At 45.9% G+C, this 22,421-nt stretch overlaps 1 protein-coding gene and 1 long non-coding RNA gene across 2 annotated transcripts in view; both read right to left on the bottom strand.

The window, feature by feature from the left end:
* The window catches only part of LOC310807995 (vitamin D3 receptor A), a 37,745-nt gene extending 27,651 nt beyond the window's left edge, over window positions 1-10,094 (bottom strand). Inside the window, exons 1-2 of the mRNA XM_083674681.1 lie at window positions 10,000-10,094; window positions 9,672-9,804 (exon numbers count right to left, since the gene is read on the bottom strand). The gene's annotated coding sequence lies outside the window, so the exon portion shown is untranslated. The remainder of the gene's footprint in view (window positions 1-9,671; window positions 9,805-9,999) is intronic.
* LOC310808728 overlaps window positions 1-22,421 on the bottom strand; it is a 139,921-nt gene that overhangs the window by 99,866 nt on the left and 17,634 nt on the right. The window lies entirely within an intron of this gene.

Here is a 22,421-nt window from a genome sequence, read left to right as displayed (position 1 = left end):
GACAGGAAGAGAGGAGGAGGATGAGAGGCAAGTGAACAAGTGAGAGAGCGGAGAGAGAGAGAGGCGTGTGTCTGTGTGTGTGTGTGTGTGTGTGTGTGTGTGTGTGTGTGTGTGTGTGTGTATGTGCGCGTCTGTGTGTGTCTGTGCGATGTACATAAATGCCACTAAGTTAAAAGACACACTTGCCGCACTTAATCCCACAAATGATTAAAACAATAGAACAGGCTCCTGCAGCTACAGCTGGTTTCTTGTGCGTCACTCAGAGAGCTGAGGAAAGGGCTTCTACAGTTGACGAAAGGGCTTCTTAGGCTTGTCCCTGTTTGAGAACCCTTTAAGGAACCCCTTTTCAAAGAGTGTAGCCTAAGCAGGGGAGGCTGGTTGAGGTAGAAATCTGAGGACGGGCTCATTGTAATGCATGGAATGGAATGAGAAACTGTATCAAACACACATGGACATGTTTAGTTATACCATTCCTTATTCCATTTACATTTATAGCATTCAGCAGACGCCTTTATCCAAAGCAACTTACAGCAAATACATTTGTCTAAGTGAATCATCTATCCATCAGTCATCATAAGAAAAAGTAATCTATGCTAGGACCAGGGGCTATTGGGAGTCACAATGCTAGAAGAAGGAATAATTACTTTTTTTTTGTTAATTTATTTACAGTAGAGAAACTTGTACAGGGGGTAGTGGGGATGAACAGGTCTTTAGAAGGGACAGTTAAGATGTAGCCTGAAGAGATGAGTCTTCAATCTACGGTGGACAGTGAAAAGCCGTGACTGAGTAGCACGACTGCTGCATCCACATAGAGGCAGCGGTGCTAGGCGGCCAGCCGAGGTGGAAGAGCGGAGTGATCAGGCAGGGGTTTGGGGGCTGACCATTGCTTGCAAGTAGGGAGGGGCTGTTCCCTTTGCCGCCCGGTAGGCGAGCACCAAGGTCTTGAATCTGATGCGAGCTGCTACCAGGAGCCAGTGATGGGTGCAAAGGAGGGGGGTGACATGGGAGAATATGGGGAGATTGAACACCAGATGGGTGGCAGCATTCTGGATGAGCTGCAGAGGCCTGATGGTGGAGGCGGGGAGCCCGGCCAAGAGTGCGTTGCAGTAGTCAAGGAGAGAGATCAAGTGTCTGGACCAAGAGCTGTGCTGCTTCTCTCATGAGGAATGGACGTATCCTTCTGATGTTGTAGACTCTACAATGTAGAGGAAGAATCTACAGGAGCGTGCTGTCGCTGTGATGTTCACCACACAGGATAAGTGGTTGTCCTTGACAACCCCAAGGTTCTTGGCTGTATGGGAGGAGGTCACAGTAGAGTTCTCTACTGTGATGGAGAAGTATTGGAGGGGAGGCTTTCCCAGGGAGGAAGAGCAGCTCAGTCTTGTTAAGGTTGAGCTTGAGTTGGTGGGCTGACATCCAAGCGGAAATGTCTGCAAGACACGCAGACACGTGTTGCCACCTGTGAGTCAGAAGGGGGGAAAGAGAGAGAGAGAGAGAGAGAGAGAGAGTTGAGTGTCATCTGCGTAACAGTGGTAGGAGAAACCATGTGAGGAAATTACCAAGCCAAGATATTTGGTATAGAGGGAGAACAGTCAGGGCCCTAGGACAGAGCCCTGGGGGACCCCAGTGGTGAGGGCTTGTGTTGAGGACAGCTATCCTGTCCACGTCACCTGGTAAGAACGATCGGCCAGGTAGGATGCAAACCAGGAGAGTGCAGAGCCAGAGATGCCCAGTTCTGAGAGGGTTGACAGAAGGATCAGGTGGTTTACTGTGTCGATTGCAGCAGACAGGTCCAGAAGAATGAGAACAGAGGAGAGGGAGGAAGCTCGAGTGGAGTGGAGGGCCTCCATGACAGCAAGGAGAACAGTCTCAGCCTTCAAGCCAGATTGGTGAGGGTCAAGGAGGGTGAGGGTCAAGGAGGTTGTTCTGTAGGAGATAGTGAGACAGTTGGTTGGAGACAGCACGTTCAAGGGTTTTAGATAAGGAGAGAAGGGATACCGACATGTAGTTATGGACAGCAGACCGGTCAAAAGTTTGTTTATTGAGAAGAGGCTTGACTCTGGCTGTCTTAAAGGCAGCTGGGACAGATCCTGTGGATAGAGAGGAATTGATTATGGTGGTAAGGAACAAAAGGAGGTCTTTGGAGATGGATTGGAGAAAGGGGGAGGGGATAGGATCGAGGGGGCAGGTGGTTGCCCGCTTAGATGTGACCAGTTTTAGAATATCATCAGGGGAGAGGGGAGAAAAAGCTGATAAACCAGAGACCGGGTGTAACACAGTGGATTTGGGAGGAGTGGTAGCAGTGTTGGCGAGAGGTAGAGAGAAAGAGCTGCTTATGTCATCAACCTTCTTTTCAAAGTAGGTGACAAAGTCATCCGCAGACAGGGAGGAGGCAGGAGGGAGTGGAGGTGGGTTGAGGAGTGAGGAAAATGTGGAGAACAGTTTCCTTAGGTCAGAGGCAGAGGATTGAATTTTGGATCGTTATTCCTTTACGTGATTCACTTTTTCAATCTCAATGCACAGAAACGCATTTTGTTCAGTAGGATTTGTCTGAATGGGATTACCACCCCCTTCTCCAGGAATGTACTCAGTACGGGCTGTAGGCCAACCAGATGTGGCGTAGAGTTCTGTAAGAGCCCGCCCACTCAGGCTCGACATGCCCCCTCTGAGAGAGAGCCATTTTTTGGCAACCTATAATTCACACACAGGTCGCCCATGTCACATATGCAAGTGTAACATTATGAAATGTGTCGAAATATTAAAGCCTGAATTATCGGATCAAAAAAAACAAATCAGATTTACGAGCTCTTATCTGACAGTGGGGGTAAACAGGGGGTATATGAGAGAGAGAGAGAGAGAAAGAGAGAAACACAGAGAGAGAGAGAGCGAAACAGAAAGAGAGAGCGTGATGTCCTCACTCAGTATTCCTCAGCTAGGCACCAGTCACCTCTTTTCCTTTAAATGTTTGATTGTTTCTTTTTTGTTTATTTGTGTTTATTCTTTTCTTTTTGTCTTCTTTTTGTTCTCCCTGAGGTTAAGTGTGTTTGAGTTTCTAGTTAAGCGCTACACAAATAACATGTCTATTGACTTCCAACTGGGGGTAGCCGGAAATACATCAAAAGAAAGAGAGAGAGAGGGATAGAGGGAGGAAAATGGAGGGGGAGAGGGAGGAGAGGAAGAGAGGGTTAACAGAGTGAGAGAGAAAGAAAGAAAGAAACAGGGGGAGAGAGCTAAAACAAGAGAAAGAAATAGAATGAGAGAGAAGGCAGACCAGTCAGTTCTGAAAATCATTACCTCACTTTTACTTAGTGTTGGCGTTGTTTGTTTTTCCCCTCCCACTCCCTCACCATCCTCAGACACACACACACCCTCCCTCACTGGGGGAAACAGCATCCTCAGACACACACACACACCCTCCCTCACTGGGGGAAACAGCATCCTCAGACACACACACACACCCTCCCACGCTCTCTCCTCCTCGCCAGTCATGAGTGCTTGTTTGTGATTATATATTACTCATATACACACATACACACAATCCAGTGTTGGCTAGAGCGCCACAGAGAGCATTCATCACATGCCATACACACAAACACTACTCATTCAAACTGGTATCAAACACATTCCTCATTCCGTTCCATGCATTACAATGAGCCTGTCCTCCAATTTCTACCTCCTCCGTGCCTCCCTCTGACCAGGGCAAGCCCAGCTGGCAGGCAGGGGCAGGACAGACTTATGATGGCGGGTCCATTCAAGTCTTTCATTTCCTGACTAAGGCGTATTCAAATACCTCACCTCCCTGCTGCCTCTGGCTGGAGGCCAAGCACCCGTCCTGTGGCCTCCCTGCCTCACTCCCTCCCTCCCTGCCTGCCTCCCTCACTACTCACAGCTCCTACAAGTACTCTTCACAGTCAGTCATCTCCAGTGACACAAACACAGAAAAAACTTTTCAAATGATGCAGTCTTCATCTGGAGGAGCTGCGAAATAGTGAGTGGACATTCTCCAGTTTCTGTAGCTCTTCCTCTTGGTCCAGAGTTGTAGAACGAGAGATGAGTAAACACTCCTCTCCTGTGCGTTCCATTCACCCTCCTCTCCCTCACACGGCAGTCCAGTCAGTACCCTGCAGCAGAGTAGCATTAAATAACATCCCTGTCCTACGCTATGGCAGGAGAGATAACACACAAATCAGGAGGTCCGGACCATAGAGACACTTCCTTGTTCCTCTCCTCCTCCTCCTCCTCCTCCTCCTCTAGCCACAAGGACACGTGGAGAGGGTGTAGAATTGGAACTGTTGCCAACCATGGCTGTATCGACAGTGGGACTAATGGCTCCGTAATGTACAGGGCTGTAGCCAACTCATGTCTTTGTCGAGTCATACATGTGTAGGCTGGAGAAACACAGCTGGACCCCCCCCCCCACCAAACACACACACACACACAAACAACTAAAACCCCTAGATAGGCAGAGAAGTCACTGTGGCATAGCTACCCAAGCTGTGCCCTAGCATAGCAACACAGGAAACCCACACAGGCCCTGGGCCAAATACATGCTAGAGGAGAGGAGGAACGCTGAAACACTCAACCGTTCTATACACCCTACGTCACTAGGAAACTTCCCCCGTGTAAGAGAGAGTGAGTCAGGAGGGGCGCGGTCGCTTCAGAGGTGGGGGCTGGGGGATGCGGGCAGGGTTTGGGGCCGAGGGCGGAGGGAGCATCACGCGGGTGTTGCGTTTTACGACTGCATACTTTGGCCGGTGAGCTGCAAGCTCACACATAAAACAAACATGACCCGAGAAGACCTCTGAGCAGCCTGAACACTCACGACAGAGAGAGAGGCCTTAACACAGAAAGAGAGAGAGAGAGAGGCCTTAACACAGAGAGAGTCCACTGGACAAAAACAGAAAAAGAATGTTTTGACCAGCCACTTCACATTACACACCTCTGTTGGAGGCTCCCTAATGAGAACAGACAGATAGTAACAGTGGGGAGGAGGGAGGAAGGGAAGAGGGGAAGGAGGAGAGACAGGGAGGAAGGAAAAGGAAGAGTGCATGCTGAGAGAGAGAGAGGGGGGGGGGGGGGGGGGGGGGCGATGGAGAGGGGGCAGAAGAGAAGAGGGTATGGGAAGGAAGATGAGAGAGGAGAGGAAGAACAGAGGGGAAAAGGGAAAGAGAAGAGATGAGATGAAGAGGAGGAGGAGGAAACTACAGCATAGAGAGGTGGAAAAAGGGAGAGTGTGCAGCAGGAGAGAGAGAGAAGCATGCTGGGTCCTGTTCCCTGTGGGCTTTACCTCTCCTCCTGTTCTGTTCTGCATTCACATAGGATCCACCGCCGTCAGCAGCTCTCCTGTGTAGTGGAGTGTGTGTGTATGTGTGTGTATGTGTGTGTGTGTGTGTGGTGAAGAGGGAGAGGGAGGGCGGGGGGGGGGGGGGGGGGCTGGCAGCCGAAGCGTTGCGCATGACAGCACAGAGGATGACTCGGGCACGAACAGGAAGGGGTGGGGACTACGGTTGGGGGCTTGTTCCCTCTCAACTAATCACAGTGAGTAGGCTCGATTTACACACCCACTCCTCCTCCTCCTCCTCTCTCACACTCAACAACATGAGCTGCAGCAGAGGGAGGGAGAGCGAGACAGAGAGGGAAAAAGCGAGAGAGGGAGGGAGGAGTGGACATCCCCCCCCCCCCTAGAACTGGGCCTCTCAGAAAGAGGACAAGCGGTCAGCAGAGAGCCTAGCAGCCACAGTCCTTTACAAAACACAACCCCTCCCTCTCCCTCCCTCCCCCTCCCTCCCTAGGCTGTCCAGGGATCACACAGCGAGCAGGGACGAGGCACGTGAATACCTGCTGCAGTGTTGGCTACGGCTAACGCTAAGAGCTAACACTGCAGGGCCCAAGGACACGTTTCCCTCACAGCCTTACAGCAACACCAGCATGCTAGCTAGCCATGTAATCACTGAATTAATGACAGGTAGTAACCACCAGCGCTGTTTGTTATTGTAGCAATAAAAAAAACAAATGTTAGCGGTAGCAGTCAAAGTTGACTGAGTCGCTAGAGGAATGTTAGCGCTGTGCTGTTGGTGGGAGGCTAACTTTTTTGATATGCATCTGTACACTGTATACAAAAAGGGTTCTTCATTTGTCACCATAGGAGAACCCTTTCCCTTTGAAGATGTTGTTCAGTGTTGAACCCTTTTGGGTTCCATTTCTCCCTATAGGAACAAATGTAGAACCCTTTTAGAACAATGTTTTCTCACAGTGTATGGTACTACTGCAAACCTTGGCAACTATTCTGAGGAAGATAACAAGCGCATATTTGCATATAAGGACAAGACCGCAGGCGTCTTCAGGTAAGTGTTTTCCCTCCTGTGAGGACACAATGCCCACCTCTCCTTGTGATTGGTTCATGCTGGCTCAGTGGGATTAAGAAGCCATGTGGCTTATGTCAACGTGCCTCAGGGAGGGGGTTAGAGACCATGGTCCTGGTAGAGGCCTGCTACACTGCAGTTGGGCTGTGCTGCAGAACCTCAATACCTGGAGAAGTGTTTAACTCACCAACTGCCAAAGCATTCCGGAACACTCACCATTTAGAGTGCCAAGTGTTTTATGTGGTATTTACCTCGCAACAACTTTGATTTTGGCTACAAAATTATTTATTTTTTTACAATGTATGCATTTTTGGTGAATAAAGCCACCCTTGGCACTCCAGAATGTTGACAAGTTGGGTGACTTAATTCACCCTCGGCACTAAATGAGTTCAGTGTTTCAACTTTATCATGGTACTAACCTAACATCCTAACTAAATAGTTAGGATCTAAACTGAATCTTCAAGGAGAACAGTGAGGGATATGAGTACAGGTGCATCAGTGTAATGACGGGGTGGTGAGATCTTAATTCTATAGCCGCAGTGCATTGCTAAAGAGGTTTAATCTGGCTAAGGAATCTCCCTGAATGTCCAATCCCATAGCTGGGGGGTCCTTGACAGGGCGACAGGGGGCATTCCCGCTCGGTGAATCATCTGCTTTGCCTTAAGACCTGGGGGGGGGGTGTATATCACAGAGCGGGATCAACTAGCTAGCTTATTTCCCTAAATATAAACAGAGTTCATATTTGAACATATTTCAGAGTTCATAAAGGAGATGTTATCTATAGACTTAGAGCAAGTAGCTGTACAATCACCCACTACCACCCGTATTAACATCTACCTTTGTTGATGAGCCAGGAAATGATCTATTGTTCTATTGAAGTGCTCATCAAAGCTAATGATTGTGCTCACGCTTCGGCAGGGCAGAGGGTGCTGGAGTCTCTCTCTCTCGTCAAACCAAGGGAGGCTGGGGGAGGTTGAAATCAGAGGACAAGCTCATTGTATTGCATGGAATGGAAGAAGGAATGGTATCAAACCATTCTATCCCATGTATTACAATGAGCCCGTCCACTGATTTCAACCTCCACCAGCCTCCCCTGAGTCAGACCGACTAGAGCCAAGATAACAACAACATCATAAACACTTTAGGTTTACACACTGGCTACCACTGTGTTACCACCATGCTACTCATAGACACAGGACACAGAAATTGGACTGTTCCATCAGCTGTGGTGCCATTACTATTATTATTATTATTAGGCTGGGTTTTCAAAGAGAAGAGCTTGGCAAGTAAGAATGTGACTGTACTCTCATACAGAACACTGTATCCCAGTACATGTTTTGACAATACAACTGAGAAACACAGAACATGTAGTACCCAAACATTATGGGAAAACATCTGTCCATGACAGTTTGTACTGCACCTTGTACTGCAAAGCTACCCAGGCAAACTGTTATCTGTGACGTTCTGTACTGTGACATAACTCAGCCGTGAAGAGGAGGACACTTGAACAGTCGGTGACCACGGCCCTATCGAGTTAGCACTCTGAAGGAGGCACTTCATCACAGACGCCATACAAAAGGAACAGGAAGGAGGACCTTGAAATGATTTGAGGCATGGTTTAAGCGATGAATCACCGTGAAAATTCACTGTGAAACATTGTGTGTACATGTTATATATGTTATTATCAAGCGAAGGGAGTATGCAGTACTGCAGTCATAAAAACATACGCTAACATTTTGTTCCCACCTTACAAGGAGTGTCCTGATCACTGAAAGTGATAGCATATTTACATCAGGGGAGGCGGAAATCAGAGGAGGGGCTTGTTGTAATGCATGGCATGGAATGAGTGTAAACATTGTTACATATAGTGACAATATCACTCTTCGACACCCTAGAGAGCAGCAACATCTCAGACACCAAACACCTGTGTGGGAGCTAGCCAGCACAAGACCTTTGACAGGCAACAACTAAATGAATGACACAAATAACTCCTCTTCAGATCAGACTGACTTACAAGTCCTCCTAAGTGACCTAAGCCTTATCTAATCTGCCTGATAACAACATAGCCAGTCTCTATGCAAGCCTACTGTATTACTGTGGGTGTACCATTGGACCGTTGGCAGAGAAAGCTGTTTGGCCCTAATCACTTGTTGTTTTCTATCCTGCTCTCCCTTACCAGTACAGGCTGAGGGTGTGAAATGAATGAAATTCTAGTTCTATGTTCTAGTTCTGAAGTTCTAGTTCTATCAGCTCCCTCACTCTCACTCTGCCAGTCCTTAGCATGGAGATTGATAACCTCACATGCTAGACCACATCAAACAAACTACTGAGGCCAGCAATGTAGGCCAATGGTTTAACAAATGGTAGCTGCCCTAACCCACATCTAAGGACCTCTGGAATAACAGTCCAATTTATCATGACGATGTCAACCACATGAAAAGTTGTTTCAAAGATGCTGGTCACATAGTTACAGCTGTAACAGGGAGATGCAAAACAAACTAAAACAAAAGTTCTGATTGACCAACGTTTCATACCTTTAAATAAGGTCAGACTCCAAACACTGATAAATAGGTCCTAACTGATACTGCATAGATCGATGTCACTGGGAATGGACCTTTAACCTTAGTCAATAACACAAGGGAATGTCTATCATCCTAGCAGTGGAAATGAGCACATATTTGACAGCTATCGCTTTCAATGGCTATTGAAGTGACAGACAGTTATAAACCATTTATACAGGTCTTTCAGCAGCAGACTTCAGTGCACACAATGTAATGATGACATGTTAGAGAATAGAAACACTTATGTATGGGATAGTTACTGTAATGTTTGAGAATAAACTGTGTGGTTTTCAAACACAAATTCCATGTAAAAAGGGACTAACTAATGGGGAAATAAGTATGCATAATAAAAGCTGTATCTAAATAATACAACATGTATGTTCGGAATATTTCCATAACTTACAGCAAGACGGTGCTCATGATCCCAATAATGATACACGGAATTGATAAAGGGTAACAAAACCGTACACTGTACTGAATGCACAATTTGCAAATAAAGAAGTAATCAAGCAATCTCTTCACCAACCTTCACCAATTTGTAGAGGCAACTGCAACGACGATCAGTAGCACATCGCAAATGACATGAAACTAGTTGAATAGAATGGCAATAGAATATAAATAGAATAGAATGTATCTCCATGACTGGAAATCGTTTTGCACAGTTGACTGGCTAGCCAGCTAGCCTGCTAGCTAACACATTTGCCTGTGGATGTTGGTGGTCTAGCAATAAATGCAATAATGTTCTTACCTGATGTGGCATATCCCCCTTTACTTTGCTGGGTAAGCGGGGGCTGTTAAACCTGAAGAGGGGTCTCCAAGTTTCCAAAGGATTGCGAACTGGGTGAACTTATTGTTGCTTCACTGAAAACTTTTCTGATAAACTGTCAACAAAGAGAGAGATTGCAGTGGAATTATGCAAGGCAAGCTAACGGTAACGGGGGGCTCCCCTCTGTCGTCTGCCTGCAGGTCGATGGCTAAATCAAAGCGATATCTATGCAGAATAAAGAGTCAACAAGCTCTTGTTTGTGACAATATATACGTTAATAATATAAAGTATTCTGTAATGTAAAGTGTACCTAAAGTCAGAAAGTCGACGTTTCTGACAACATTGCTCATGTCAGCACGTCATGATGTTAGCGGGCAGCTAGGAGAGCAGCCGCGCAGTTTGCGGAGCGCGAGTCGAAACGTGCAGCTCCAAGCTCTCGCGAACCAGTTTTCTCAGTATCAAATCACAAAAACACGTATTGCTAATATTCGGGACATCGTTTGAACACATATAACAAACACCTGTCTGTCAGAACGAAATAATAACCTAAAAGCATAACAACTCACATTAATCCGTACGAAGCGGTACGTCTCCAGTCAATCCCTAATTAGATGGACACCACTTCTGCTAGGTCCCGCCCCACAGTTTAGCAGAAAGGCATTTCTATACATATATCACAGAAAGTAACCAATCACAGCTGGCGTGGGAGAATAGTCTAACCTTCTATTGGACAGACGGCTTGACAGCTATACTTTTTCTGGCCGAATAGAACTCCTCTGAATGCATTCGCGACAACGCCCCTCCCACCATATAGGGGTGTGTCATGACGTAGCGAGGCACGCAGCGAGGTGGTAAACAGTACGGCCTTGTGAAGTTTAGATCTTCACAGCTCTGATGATGAAAGACGAAAACATTTAGTGAAAGATGTAGTGGATATTTTTGTCTTGCCTTTCATATGTTAACCAATATTCTCTCCAGGGTTTGTGCACACATTCTTTACACAATAACTCCCAAATAAAGACTGATCATCCTGACTTATCCACGATAAAGTTATCAAAGCGTCTCTCTCCTCGCTAGATTTCTCCTAATGTCACACTGATGCCTCTGAAGCCTAAAGTCGAGAGGATCAAAGGCACAGAGCGAAAACTGAATTCCCCCGCAGCCCAAGTTAGAGCCGGAGCCTGAAATCCAGTGTAGCCGAGTTAGAGAGATTTTAGAGAGCCTGACTTGTGGCACATGCCTTCTGGAGACCGTCAGGAATGTCAACCGGGCCTCTTTGTCTGTCAGTGATCGTGAGTGAGCTAAGCCGAGCTGAGCCGAGCCGGGCTGCTCTGCGCTGTAGTGGGTTTCTCCAACGCACGGTGAATGTCTGAGTTTGAAACCAGACCTATATGTATGATCAGTCGCCAGTCCGAGCCTGAAACCAGACCTATGACATATTTGACCAGTGATATGTTGTTCTTCCTTCCCCAAAGGCATGTGATGTTTCCTGAAAGGCACTTTCTGAAGGATGTGTATGTGTGTGTGTGTGTGTGTGTGTGTGTGTGTATGTGTGTGTGTGTGGGTCACTCATCAGAGGAGAAGTGTATTTTTTTTTAGTACAGAGGTCACATGGGCCCCACTTGAGTAGCTTTCTGTGTCTTGGGTGTGTCTCTTTCAAATACAAATCAACCCTATATAACTCTCTCATGTGCTGGTGTGTGTGCGTGTGTGTGAGAATGTGTGTGTGTGTGTGTGTGTGTGTGTGTGTGTGTGTGTGTGTGTGTGTGTGTGTGTGTGTGTGTGTGTGTGTGTGTGTGTGTGTGTGTTAGGGAGAAATACAGAGGGGGGAGGTGGCTTAGTGTGTAACAGTGAAAGCAAAGAGCCTTTGTCTGGATCTGGGATACCATGTGTGGGCCTATTCACATGTGTGTGTGTGTGTGTGTGTGTGTGTGTGTGTGTGTGTGTGTGTGTGTGTGTGTGTGTGTGTGTGTGTAGGCCATAGGGGGATTAGCACATTCTAATCTTTCAGCATGTACATCTATGTCGTATCTATGAGTATCTATGTAGGTGATGGAATGTGTATCCGTATGTGTGTGTGTGTGTGTGTGTGTGTGTGTGTGTGTGTGTGTGTGTGTGTATAATATTTTCCCTGTGCCTTTATGTTCAGCCATGCCTGCGTTGCACGTGTAGGAATCTAGGCCAGCGCTTGTGGCTTTGTGTCTGAGGGGCGGATCAGTGTGTATGGGGCCAGTGAGGCATCAGGGGTGGGGGGTCTCTGTGGGTGTGTGTGTGTGTGGGTGTGTGTGTGTGTGTGTGTGTGTGTGTGTGTGTGTGTGTGTGGTGCCTAGGTTAGGGGTGTGTCAGTTGTATAAACACACACTGCAACGGAGGAACAGGAGACACTCTCTACCTCTTGGACTCCGCCCCTGTCTCTCACACACACACACACACACATCTACACACACACACACACACACACTTTGACAGCAGGCCTCGCTGGAACGCAGACCAACCACAGCCACACTAACCCTCTGGATTTACCTCCATGGGTGGAAATTCCCATTCGTGCTTTGCTCTTGATGTTGAGTGAAATGTGTGTAAAATGATGCCGTTTCTATTGATGCTATTGTGTTAGTATCTTTCCTCCAGGACTTATGTTTAGACTATTTGTGATTGTACCACAATGTTAGTAGGGGATGTTGGTGGAGGTCGAAATGGAAAAGGGCTCATTGTAATGCATGGAACGGGATAAGGACACATGTGAACACACGTTTGATACTATTCCTTATTCCATTCCATGCATGCATCCGCCCATCCTCTGATTTTGACCTCCACTAGCCTCACAATGTTAGGTAAGATACTTATCATCCAAGAAAGAAGACATTACGGAGGTTAGAGGTACGTAAAGGAGGTTAGTGTTAGCATCAGCTCGTTAGCCTCTGAACGGTCAGATCTCTGTGTTGACTGTTCTGCTTTAGCAGTGTTCACCACAGGGGCACATAGCTCTCCCAGACTGGCCTATTTAAAAGGCCCACAGCCGCACAGAGACTCAGAGCAGCTGTAAAAGCAAATAAAAGCCCTGGGACTAGATGAATGCAGTTTTATGGTCGAACACATAGAGAGTTTGATCTGAAATGAAGTGGGAACACTTTACATTGAGCTGTCCTCCTGCTGATGTGCAGTTGCGCTGCAATTATTTATGTTTTTACTTATTTGACTTGTGTCATATAAAACAGCTGCAACTCCCACTAAACTCTTTACTATCTATGCAAGTGTGAGTTAAAAGACTAAGTTGTGTATAACAAGTTCATTAGTTATAGTCATATAATTAGTTGTTTACAATCATCATCATCACCATCATCATCATCATCATCATCATCATCACCACCACCATTATCATCATCATCATCATCTTTATCATCATCATCAAGTATCTGATCCTTATCATTACCACTTATTGTGTATATTGTGCATTATTCTCCAATGAATATCATATCTCACAGGTCCATAGGCTAGTAATATAATAAAACACTTCACCCAGGGGAAGCGTTTGATAGATCACTTCCACTCACTTCCCCCCCTGAGGAAACATTAACTAGCACCAGCTCTGCCTGAGGAAGATGCACACACATCTTCGCGTGCAAACACACACACACCTGCACAGACACACTCACAAACACACACACACACACACACCTAAATGATCCTGTAATGAATGATACATGGAGAACACGCTAAGCCCAGGGCCAGGGGTTAGAGAAAAAAGTGAAAAAAGTGAAAGTGAAATCTCATGGTGATTAACAGATAAATGTAATCAGATAGAGACTGTTTGATGTGTTTTATGTAGGGTTCAAATTAGGGTTCAAATTGCACATTGACTCGAGACAGGGCCTGGAAAATTGTGGTCTAAACCAACGATAATATTTTCCAATTTCCAGTCTCTGCAACCCAGATGGATGTGAAGGCAGACAGAAATGGACTTGTGTCCCAAAAAAGTCCCCTGATATGGGGTACGGGATATCCCTGCACCCCCGTCACCCAGTCATTTGAACCTCAGTTAAGTCTTTTATTTCCCCTCTCAAAATAACAGGTGCAAACTCTCTTAGAGAGAGAGACACAGAAACAGAGTGAAAGGGGAAGAGAGAGAGAGAGAGGGGGGGGGGGTAAGAGTTCAACTACAGGAGGAGGACTTTTCCAGTTGCGTGCATGCTTGCGTGCTTGCATGCATGCGTGTGTGTGTGTGTTTGTATCCAGTTTTAAAAAGCAAACATAAACTGGCAGCCCCCAACCATCTACCGCCTCAGTTATACTTAGAAAATTACACCCTGGTCTGCCAAAGCTTGCGGACACTGGCCTTGAAGATCACCAGCCAGGGAAAGACGAGACGGACAGATGGACAGACGACACAGAGACTGACACCAGGGGAGGCTGGTGGAGGTAAAAATCGGAGGACAGGCTCATTGTATGGATGCATTGAATGGAGTGAGGAACGGTATCAAACAGGGCAGGTAATTGATACCATTCCTCATTCTGTCCCATGCATTGCAATGAGCCCGTCCTCCGATTTCTACCTCCACCAGCCACCTCTCACACTCACCCCCTATCCTACCCTGACTGAAAACAACACCATCCCCCACACATCCTGGTACTCCACAGTCTTAGTTACAGGGGCTGTGTGTCATATTTACAACGCACCAGTAGATAGCCACTTAGCTGAAGTTGTGATGCAATCCAGGCCTGCTTTCAATTTTTAAATGGCGGTTGTGTAAAAAGGGGCAAACACAGTTTGTGCAGTGCCCCGGGGGCGATGCTATTAGCTCCATGCCTTGCCCCGCAATGTGTCAATGATTGACTAAGTGCGACCCGTTCCTCGCTGCTATTTGTGTCACAACATGGGCCCCTTGGAAGCATCCTCCATCTGCCTCCCACCTAGCTGACCTCGCTAGGTTACGCTACAGGGCTCCTGTGCTGATGGCCCTTATGTAACAGCTGCCTTAGGTTAGCACTATCTATACCCTCTCCTCTCTCTCTCTCTCTCTCTCTCTCTCTCTCTCTCTCTCTCTCTCTCTTCCTTCTCTCTCCCTCCCTCCCCAAGGCCATCATTGTCCTTTCTCTCACTCCCTCTCATTCCCTCTCTTTCACTCTCTCTCTCTCTCTCTCTCTCTCTCTCTCTCTTTCCTTATCATCCTATCTGCCACTTCCTCTCACACCTTGTCTCTTGTTTGGTGGTTGCTAGTCGCTGTGTGGTTGAAGTGCCTTGATAAAAATAAACATGTCCAACATCATCGTCCAGGTTTGCAGATTTCAGTGGTTGAGAGGGACAGTCAAATGAGGTGAGAAGCTGCTTTGAGTGTCTTTCTCATGCTGTAGCCTAGTTTCTCTCTTCTTTCTGTTTGTTTTTTTGTGTGTGTGGCAGATTGTCAGTCTCTTTCTCATGCTGTAGCCTAGTCTCTCTCGTCCTTCCTTCCTGTTTCTTTTTTGTGTGGTACACATGTATGATTCACTTGGTGTACAATAAAGGTGTGTTCAAATGCAAACTCTCTTTCCTACAGCTCAGACTATACAGCTGACTTTATATGAAGCGACTGAATGCACCATAAAGACTACGTACATAAAGAATGATGATATTGTCCACAACACAAACATGCAATAAATCTAACTATCTCAGTTTTAACAATAGGATCACCATCCTTTTCCCAAAACACAATCAAGTCTTCATACAGTACAGCAGGGGAGGCTGGTGGAGGTAGACATTGCAGGACGGGCTCATTGTAATGCATGGAATGGAATCAGGAATGGTATGATATTGATACCATTCCTCATTCCATTTCATGCATTACATTGAGCCCGTCCTCCGATTTCTACCTCCATCAGCCTCCCCTGACTTACGTAGCCAGTTGGAGATGGCTGGTGATAGATTATGCGTCCTCACACACTCTCTAAGCCACACAGGAACGGCCCATGTGACAGGAGAAGTATTGAGACGCAACACAAATACTCCTCATTCATTCCCCAGGAACCAAACTTTAGGCACTAAATCTGTACGCTGTTGTGTTTGCTCTGGGTCTGACTTGACATAGCTCAAATTCTACGGCTACAAACTGCAGCTTGTTACCTGGACGCCACAAAATAGGAATTTATTTGTTTGTTCTATTGAGATGTGTCCAGAGAGGGAGGGAGGGAGGGAGGGAGGGAGGGAGGGAGGGAGGGAGGGAGGGGTGGAGGGATGGGGAGGGAGAGAGAGAGATGGAGGGAGAGGAGGGTACGTAGAGAGAGACTGTAGAGAAGAAAGACTAGTGTATGAGAGAGAGAGAGGGAGAGAAATAAAGAGCAGAGTTAATAGAGAGGGAATGAAAAGCTTTCATCCACATCTCTCTTTTTACAGCTCCACTTCAGTTCAATTTAGGATTGATCTGAAAACAGCAATTACTGTACAGTGCCCTGGCTTCAGCTTGGGGACATTGTTGGTCGCTGACAGTGCATTTACTTGATGAGCCTAATGTACAGGTATTTAAGTCCCTACTCAGCTTTGACTAGAACTAAATACATTTGGACTGAGTGGTGAAGCTTGTCTCGCAATTACAGAATCTGCACTTCTATCCTGATGGTCAAAGAGGAAGGTCTGAGTGGAAGGCAAAACTACAAAGTATTGTTATCCTATTTGATTATTTTTTCACTTCTCTGAGTGTATTGAGTGCTACCTACATCTTGTATTGCCACAAACCCTCTATCTCTATACTGGCAAATATCACAATGTGCTTTCTCCCCATTCCTGTTATTTCATCCCTCAGGAGGACACATAGACGCTACACCCCCCCTCACAACCCATCTAATCTAGTCTACCCACCATGCTCAACTAACTACAACCTCACTGTTGCGGGAGGACTTTGGAACTGCCAGTCAGCTGTTCGGAAAGCAGAGGCTATCTCAGCTTACGCCTGCTTCATGTCCCTCCACTTCCTTGCTTTCACAGAAACATGGATTACACCGGAAAACACAGCTACTCCGGCAGCCCTCTCTGATGCCTTCTTGTTTTCTCATTCCCCTAGACTCTCTGGTCGAGGGGGAGGCACAGGACTGGTCACATAATGTCCTTCCCCTGTCACACCTGTCCATATCCACCTTCGAATTCCATGCTGTTTCTGTCACCTCCCCTGTCAAACTTCACATTGTTGTTATGTCAGCTTGGTGACTTCTTAGAAGAGATGGATGTCCTTCTCAGCTTCTTCCCTGAGGACGGCACACCACTCTCACTACTGGGTGACTTCAACATCCAGTCAGAGAAGCTTCACTTGTATGAAATACTTGACCTTCTCTCCTCCTTACGACCTTATGTCTTCACCAGATCCTCCCATACCTCCAACCTTACTGTTACCCCTTTTCCAGTTTCTGATCATCATTTTGTATCCTTCTTCCTTCCCCTCATTTCCACCCCCTCCCAGTCAGACTCTACCCACTGTATCCTTTCGTCGCAACCTGCGTACCCTCTCCCTCACCGCTCTCTCTTCCTCTGTCTTATCCTCCCTACCCTCTGTTGAATCCTTCTCCCTTCTATCCACTGATGCAGCCTCCTCCACCCTCCTGTCCACTCTTTCCTCATTCTTCGACTCTTTCTGTCCACTGACCTCAAGGCCAGCACGATCCTCTCCATGTGCTCCTTGGCTGTCTGAAACCCTGCAAGCTTGTAGAAGGGCTTCAGGCAGCTGAGAGGAAATGGAGAAAAAACGGCTTCCCTGATGACCTAAAACCTTATCTCTCTCTCCTCCTCAACTACACCTCCTCTGCATCAGCTGCTAAAGCTTCTTACTACCATTCCAAAATTCAATCCTCTGCCTCTGACCCAAGGAAACTGTTCTCCACATTTTCCTCACTCCTCAACCCACCTCCTCCCCTCCTCCCTCCTCCCTGTCTGCAGATGACTTTGTCACCTACTTTTAAAAGAAGGTTGATGACATTAGCAGCTCTTTCTCTCTACCTCTCGCCAACACTGCTACCACTCCTCCCAAATCCATTGCGCTACACTCAGTCTCTGGTTTATCAGCTCTCTCCCCTGATGATATTCTAAAACTGGTCACATCCAAGCGGGCAACCACCTGCCCCCTTGATCCTATCCCCTCCCCCTTTACCAATGCGTTTTCCAAAGACCTCCTTCCATTCCTTACCACCATAATCAATCCTCTCTATCCACAGGATCTGTCCCAGCTGCCTTCAAGACAGCCAGAGTCAAGCCTCTTCTCAAGAAACCAACTCTTGACCCGTCTGCTGTCCATAATTATGCCGGTATCCCTTCTCTCCTTCTTATCTAAAACCCTTGAACGTGCTGTCTTCAACCAACTGTCTCACTATCTCCTTCAGAACAATCTCCTTGACCCTCACCAATCTGGCTTTAAGGCTGGGCACTCTACTGAGACTGCTCTCCTTGCTGTCACGGAGGCCCTCCACTCCGCTCGAGCTTCCTCCCTCTCCTCTGTTCTCATTCTTCTGGACCTGTCTGCTGCAATCGACACAGTAAACCACCTGATCCTTCTCTCCACCCTCTCAGGACTGGGCATTTCTGGCTCTGCACTCTCCTGGTTTGCATCCTATCTGGCCAATCGCTCTCACCAGGTGACTTGGAGAGGATTACTGTCCTGCGCTACTCGGTTGCGCTACTCTGTCACAGCTTTTCACTGTCCTGGCGAGCCGCTGGTGGAACAAGCTTCCCACTGCTGTCAGGACTGCAGAGTCACTACCTATCTTCCGCCGTAGACTGAAGACCCATCTATTCAGGCTACATCTTGACTGTCCCTCCTAAAGACCTCTTCATCCCCACTACCCCCCTGTACAGTTTCTCTACTGTAAATAAAAAAAAATATATATATTAAAAAAGGTCATTCTTCTTCTAGCATTGTGACTGCCCCTGGTACTAGCATATACATTTTTTTTTTTATGATGACTGATGTATAGATGATTCACTTACTTAGACAAAAGTATTTGTTGTAAGTCGCATTGGATAAAGGCATCTGCTAAATGTCAAAAATGTAAATGTACTGATAAAAGTCTTCACCACAAATGAATCTAGAATAGAACATAGAACATAGAATTTAGAACTTTTTTGAGAGAACCTTTCACCTCACACAATTAAACACACGTCTTTTATTTTATAAGTCTGGAAGAAGGACAAGCAACTGCCAATCTGACCATTCCATCGCTCCAAGTCATGTCCTCGTCTGATTGGCTTAGCAACTGACGGCCTGGCATTCCTAGGGGTCAGTAACAAGGGCATCCATTAGACACCATCAGGCTTATTGATTGGTTAAGTAGGAAGGCCAATGCACCAATGCATGCACGCCCGCACATACACACACACACACACACACACACACACACAGACACACACACACAAACTCACACACACACACACACACATCTTCCACAGCACGGAACATTGCAATCCAGCTTAGACAGGAAGGCCAGGGGTCCTGGACGCACCAATTAGGCAAAAGTTGAGATTAGCGCTAATCAGGGTCTTAGCCCAAATTAGATAGTCTGACTGGGATTATGGATCGTCTGAGGTTGTCAAAGGCAACGCTTCTGTGTCAGTTTGCATCCTAATGCTTGAAATTTAAAAACGAAAAATTTCTATTGAAAAATGTCTATTTATTACACCCGGCCCGATCCACAAGAGTGACACGAGAAGAAGACCATTAATTAACATAAAAAATTGGTGGATGTCCCAGTGCGCTGTCAGTCTGGGAAGATTAGAAAAACAGATACATTGTAATTGATGACTCCCTCCTGTCATGTGGGGCTGTTCCTTAGCAGATAGATGGCCACACAAGCCCCGCAGCGTTAAGTAATGTATCCCTTCGTCCATCTTAGGGTATATATTAAATCCCAGGGGAGGCTGGTGGAGGTAGGAATTGGAGGACGGGCTCATTGTAATGCATGAAATGAGGAATGGTATCAAACATTCTGAGGACAGGCTCATTGTATGGTTTCAAAGTTTGATACCATTCGTCATTCCATTCTATGCATTACAATGAGCCCATCCTCTGATTTCTACCTCCACTAGCCTCCACTGATAGGGCCCATGGATAAGGTCTGAGACACGCTTTTACATTATATGTAGGTACATTTTACCCATTTAAATGTTGAATTCCTCTACTAGAATAGCTCATAATGATGTCAATCATCCATGCTATCAGAAGAAATAAACATAAGTTGAAAAGACTAATCATTCCTATAATGATAAAACTGCTCAAGCTGCAAGGAAATCTTTAGTAGTCTATCACCCTCTGGTGGTTATCATGTGACTCACACCTTTGCTCTCCATGAAGACTTGTTGATGGAAGCATGGAACATCTCTGTATTAACCCACTTTCAGTTGGGGCGCACGTGGGTCCTTGTTACAGCAGTTAACTGAAATAATGGAACATAGCAGAAGCAACCTGGAACCTGGAACCACATCTTGTAATCAGTACAATTAACCAAAATGGCTGCAATGCATCATAGTGTTTCTTGGTTCTTGAATAGAAATAGCAAAGGAATAGTGTAAAAGCATGTTTATAAAAGAACCAGTCAATATAGACAAGCAGGGCAGGGTTATTTTTATTGTGCGCCACAAAGAGTGGCAGTGATGGCAGTTTACATAGACTAACCCCAACCCTGAGCCTACTGCTAAATGTGCTGTCCAGTAAAACCAAGACTAAATTGAGTGTTTCATTGTGTGCTAATCTCTGAGGGTAATCTTTCACAAGCGTGGTGTTCAACTAACTGTGAAATGACATGCTCCCTTAGCTGGAGTTCTGTTTGACTGCTCTTTTCAGTATATAATTATGTAATTATTTGGTTGTTATGGTGATATAATATGTATACACTGCCAATGGCTGCCAGATACATAGATACATAAACAATGGCACTTACAGTATATGCATGCTATAGGGACATTGGGACTGGAGTTTTCAGTGTGTGTGTGTGTGTGTGTGTGTGTGTGTGTGTGTGTGTGTGTGTGTGTGTGTGTGTGTGTGTGTGTGTGTGTGTGTGTGTGTGTGTGTGTGTGTGTGTGTGTGTGTGTGTGTGTGTGTGTGTGCTTAGAGAGTGCTAAATCCAAGAGGGAGGATAAATAATTAATGAAATCAAGTTCACACCTCAACTCCCTTCGAACATGTTGCTTTTGCTTTAACATGCAATCATTAATAGAAAGTATGAAACCATTATTTATTTATCATATGGCACTGGCACCCACCACCTCAGATGACATTCTGTGTGCACATGAAACTGAAATAAATACCAAAGTACTGAAATATTTATTTAAATCATGTAAGGGTGAATTCGGGTAATCTGGGACATTGGGTAATGTAGGACACCTAACCTCCAGTGTGTTTATTTCTAACAACAATATAGTCAACAGGACTTTTACTATAGGTTTAGCATGGATGTCATGTGACTGAAATCACATGACTTCATGGGGTGATGTCACAGAAAGGGCACTTGTCAATCAGGAAGCTCCCTGGGAATTGCATGACAAGGTCAATGAAAAGATTAATGTTAAGGATATAAATCTGTCATAAATAAGACAATGTCCTTAATTGTTATCAAATTATGTTTGTGATCTATTCAAGCAACAAAATATGCATTAAAGTGCTAGTTGTTTTTTTTGTTTTTTTCTTGATTGAGAGGTAAGACGGCATGCTTAGGGTAATCTGGGACAGTCATTTAAGTTCTTCAAATGGGGGAAATATGCATTTAGGGACTTCCTGAAGTTGCATACATAGTTATTCAAAGTTTATAAGTCTAATGCCGGTAGACAATGTTCTGTAGACACACACACACACACACACACACACACGCTCTCTCTCTCTCTCTCTCTCTTTCTCTTCACCACTGCCATACCTGATCCTTCTCTCTCTTTCACATACACACACACACACACACACACACACAGTATTTTGTAGTTGTTGATCATGTACAAATGTGAGAGTCATTAGTCAGCTAAAATATGGAAATATCCATGACCTATAATTAACTCAATGAAATGTATTACAGAATACAATGGCACCGCAGCGTCAGGAAACGAGAGGGCCACAGAAAGAGCGAGGAAGAGAGAGAGAGAGGGAAATGAGAGAAGTAGGAAGAAGCTAAGCCAATGGAGTGAGACTATATTGAAGGGAGCATTAGCTGAGTACAGGGAGCTAGTGCAGGCAGGTGGCGTCCCTCAGCTTCCTTTTTTGGCCAGAGTCAAAGGCACAGGGGACCACAAGCACACAATCGGGAGGGAGCCCTTTATCTCCCAAGAAGATGAAAATGTCCTTGCAGAGCTTGTGAAGACACACACCACCGTCCATGAACTTCACAAGCGATGAACATTTCGCCTACGTGCAGGGGAAGGGCAAGGGAAAAGGGCCAAAGCCAAAGCTAAATCCCAAGAAGAAGAAGGAGGAGCCATGCACCATCTGCCACCATGCATATGGGGACAGATACGATCCCAAAAGCACAGAAGAGTGGTTGTCCTGTGCAGTCTGCAGCCATTGGTATCACAAAACATGTGCAGAAGATAATGGCGTGATAGATGATGATGGGTCTCTCACCTGCAAGGTGCCCCAAGTAGCCCCAATTTTAATAGAATGGAGAATTTAAATGAATAACCGAATTAATGATATGTTAATCTAATTGTTGCTTAAAGTAAGGTGATTTAATACAAGTGTCCCAGATTACAAAGTGACCTGTCCCTGATTATCAAATTCAGGCAGAATTAGTTTTTTGGCACAA

The sequence above is a fragment of the Argentina silus genome (genome assembly GCF_951799395.1).
Source record: "Argentina silus genome assembly, chromosome: 8".
NCBI classification, from domain to species: domain Eukaryota; kingdom Metazoa; phylum Chordata; class Actinopteri; order Argentiniformes; family Argentinidae; genus Argentina; species Argentina silus.
This window is presented reverse-complemented; position numbering and strand designations above follow the sequence as displayed.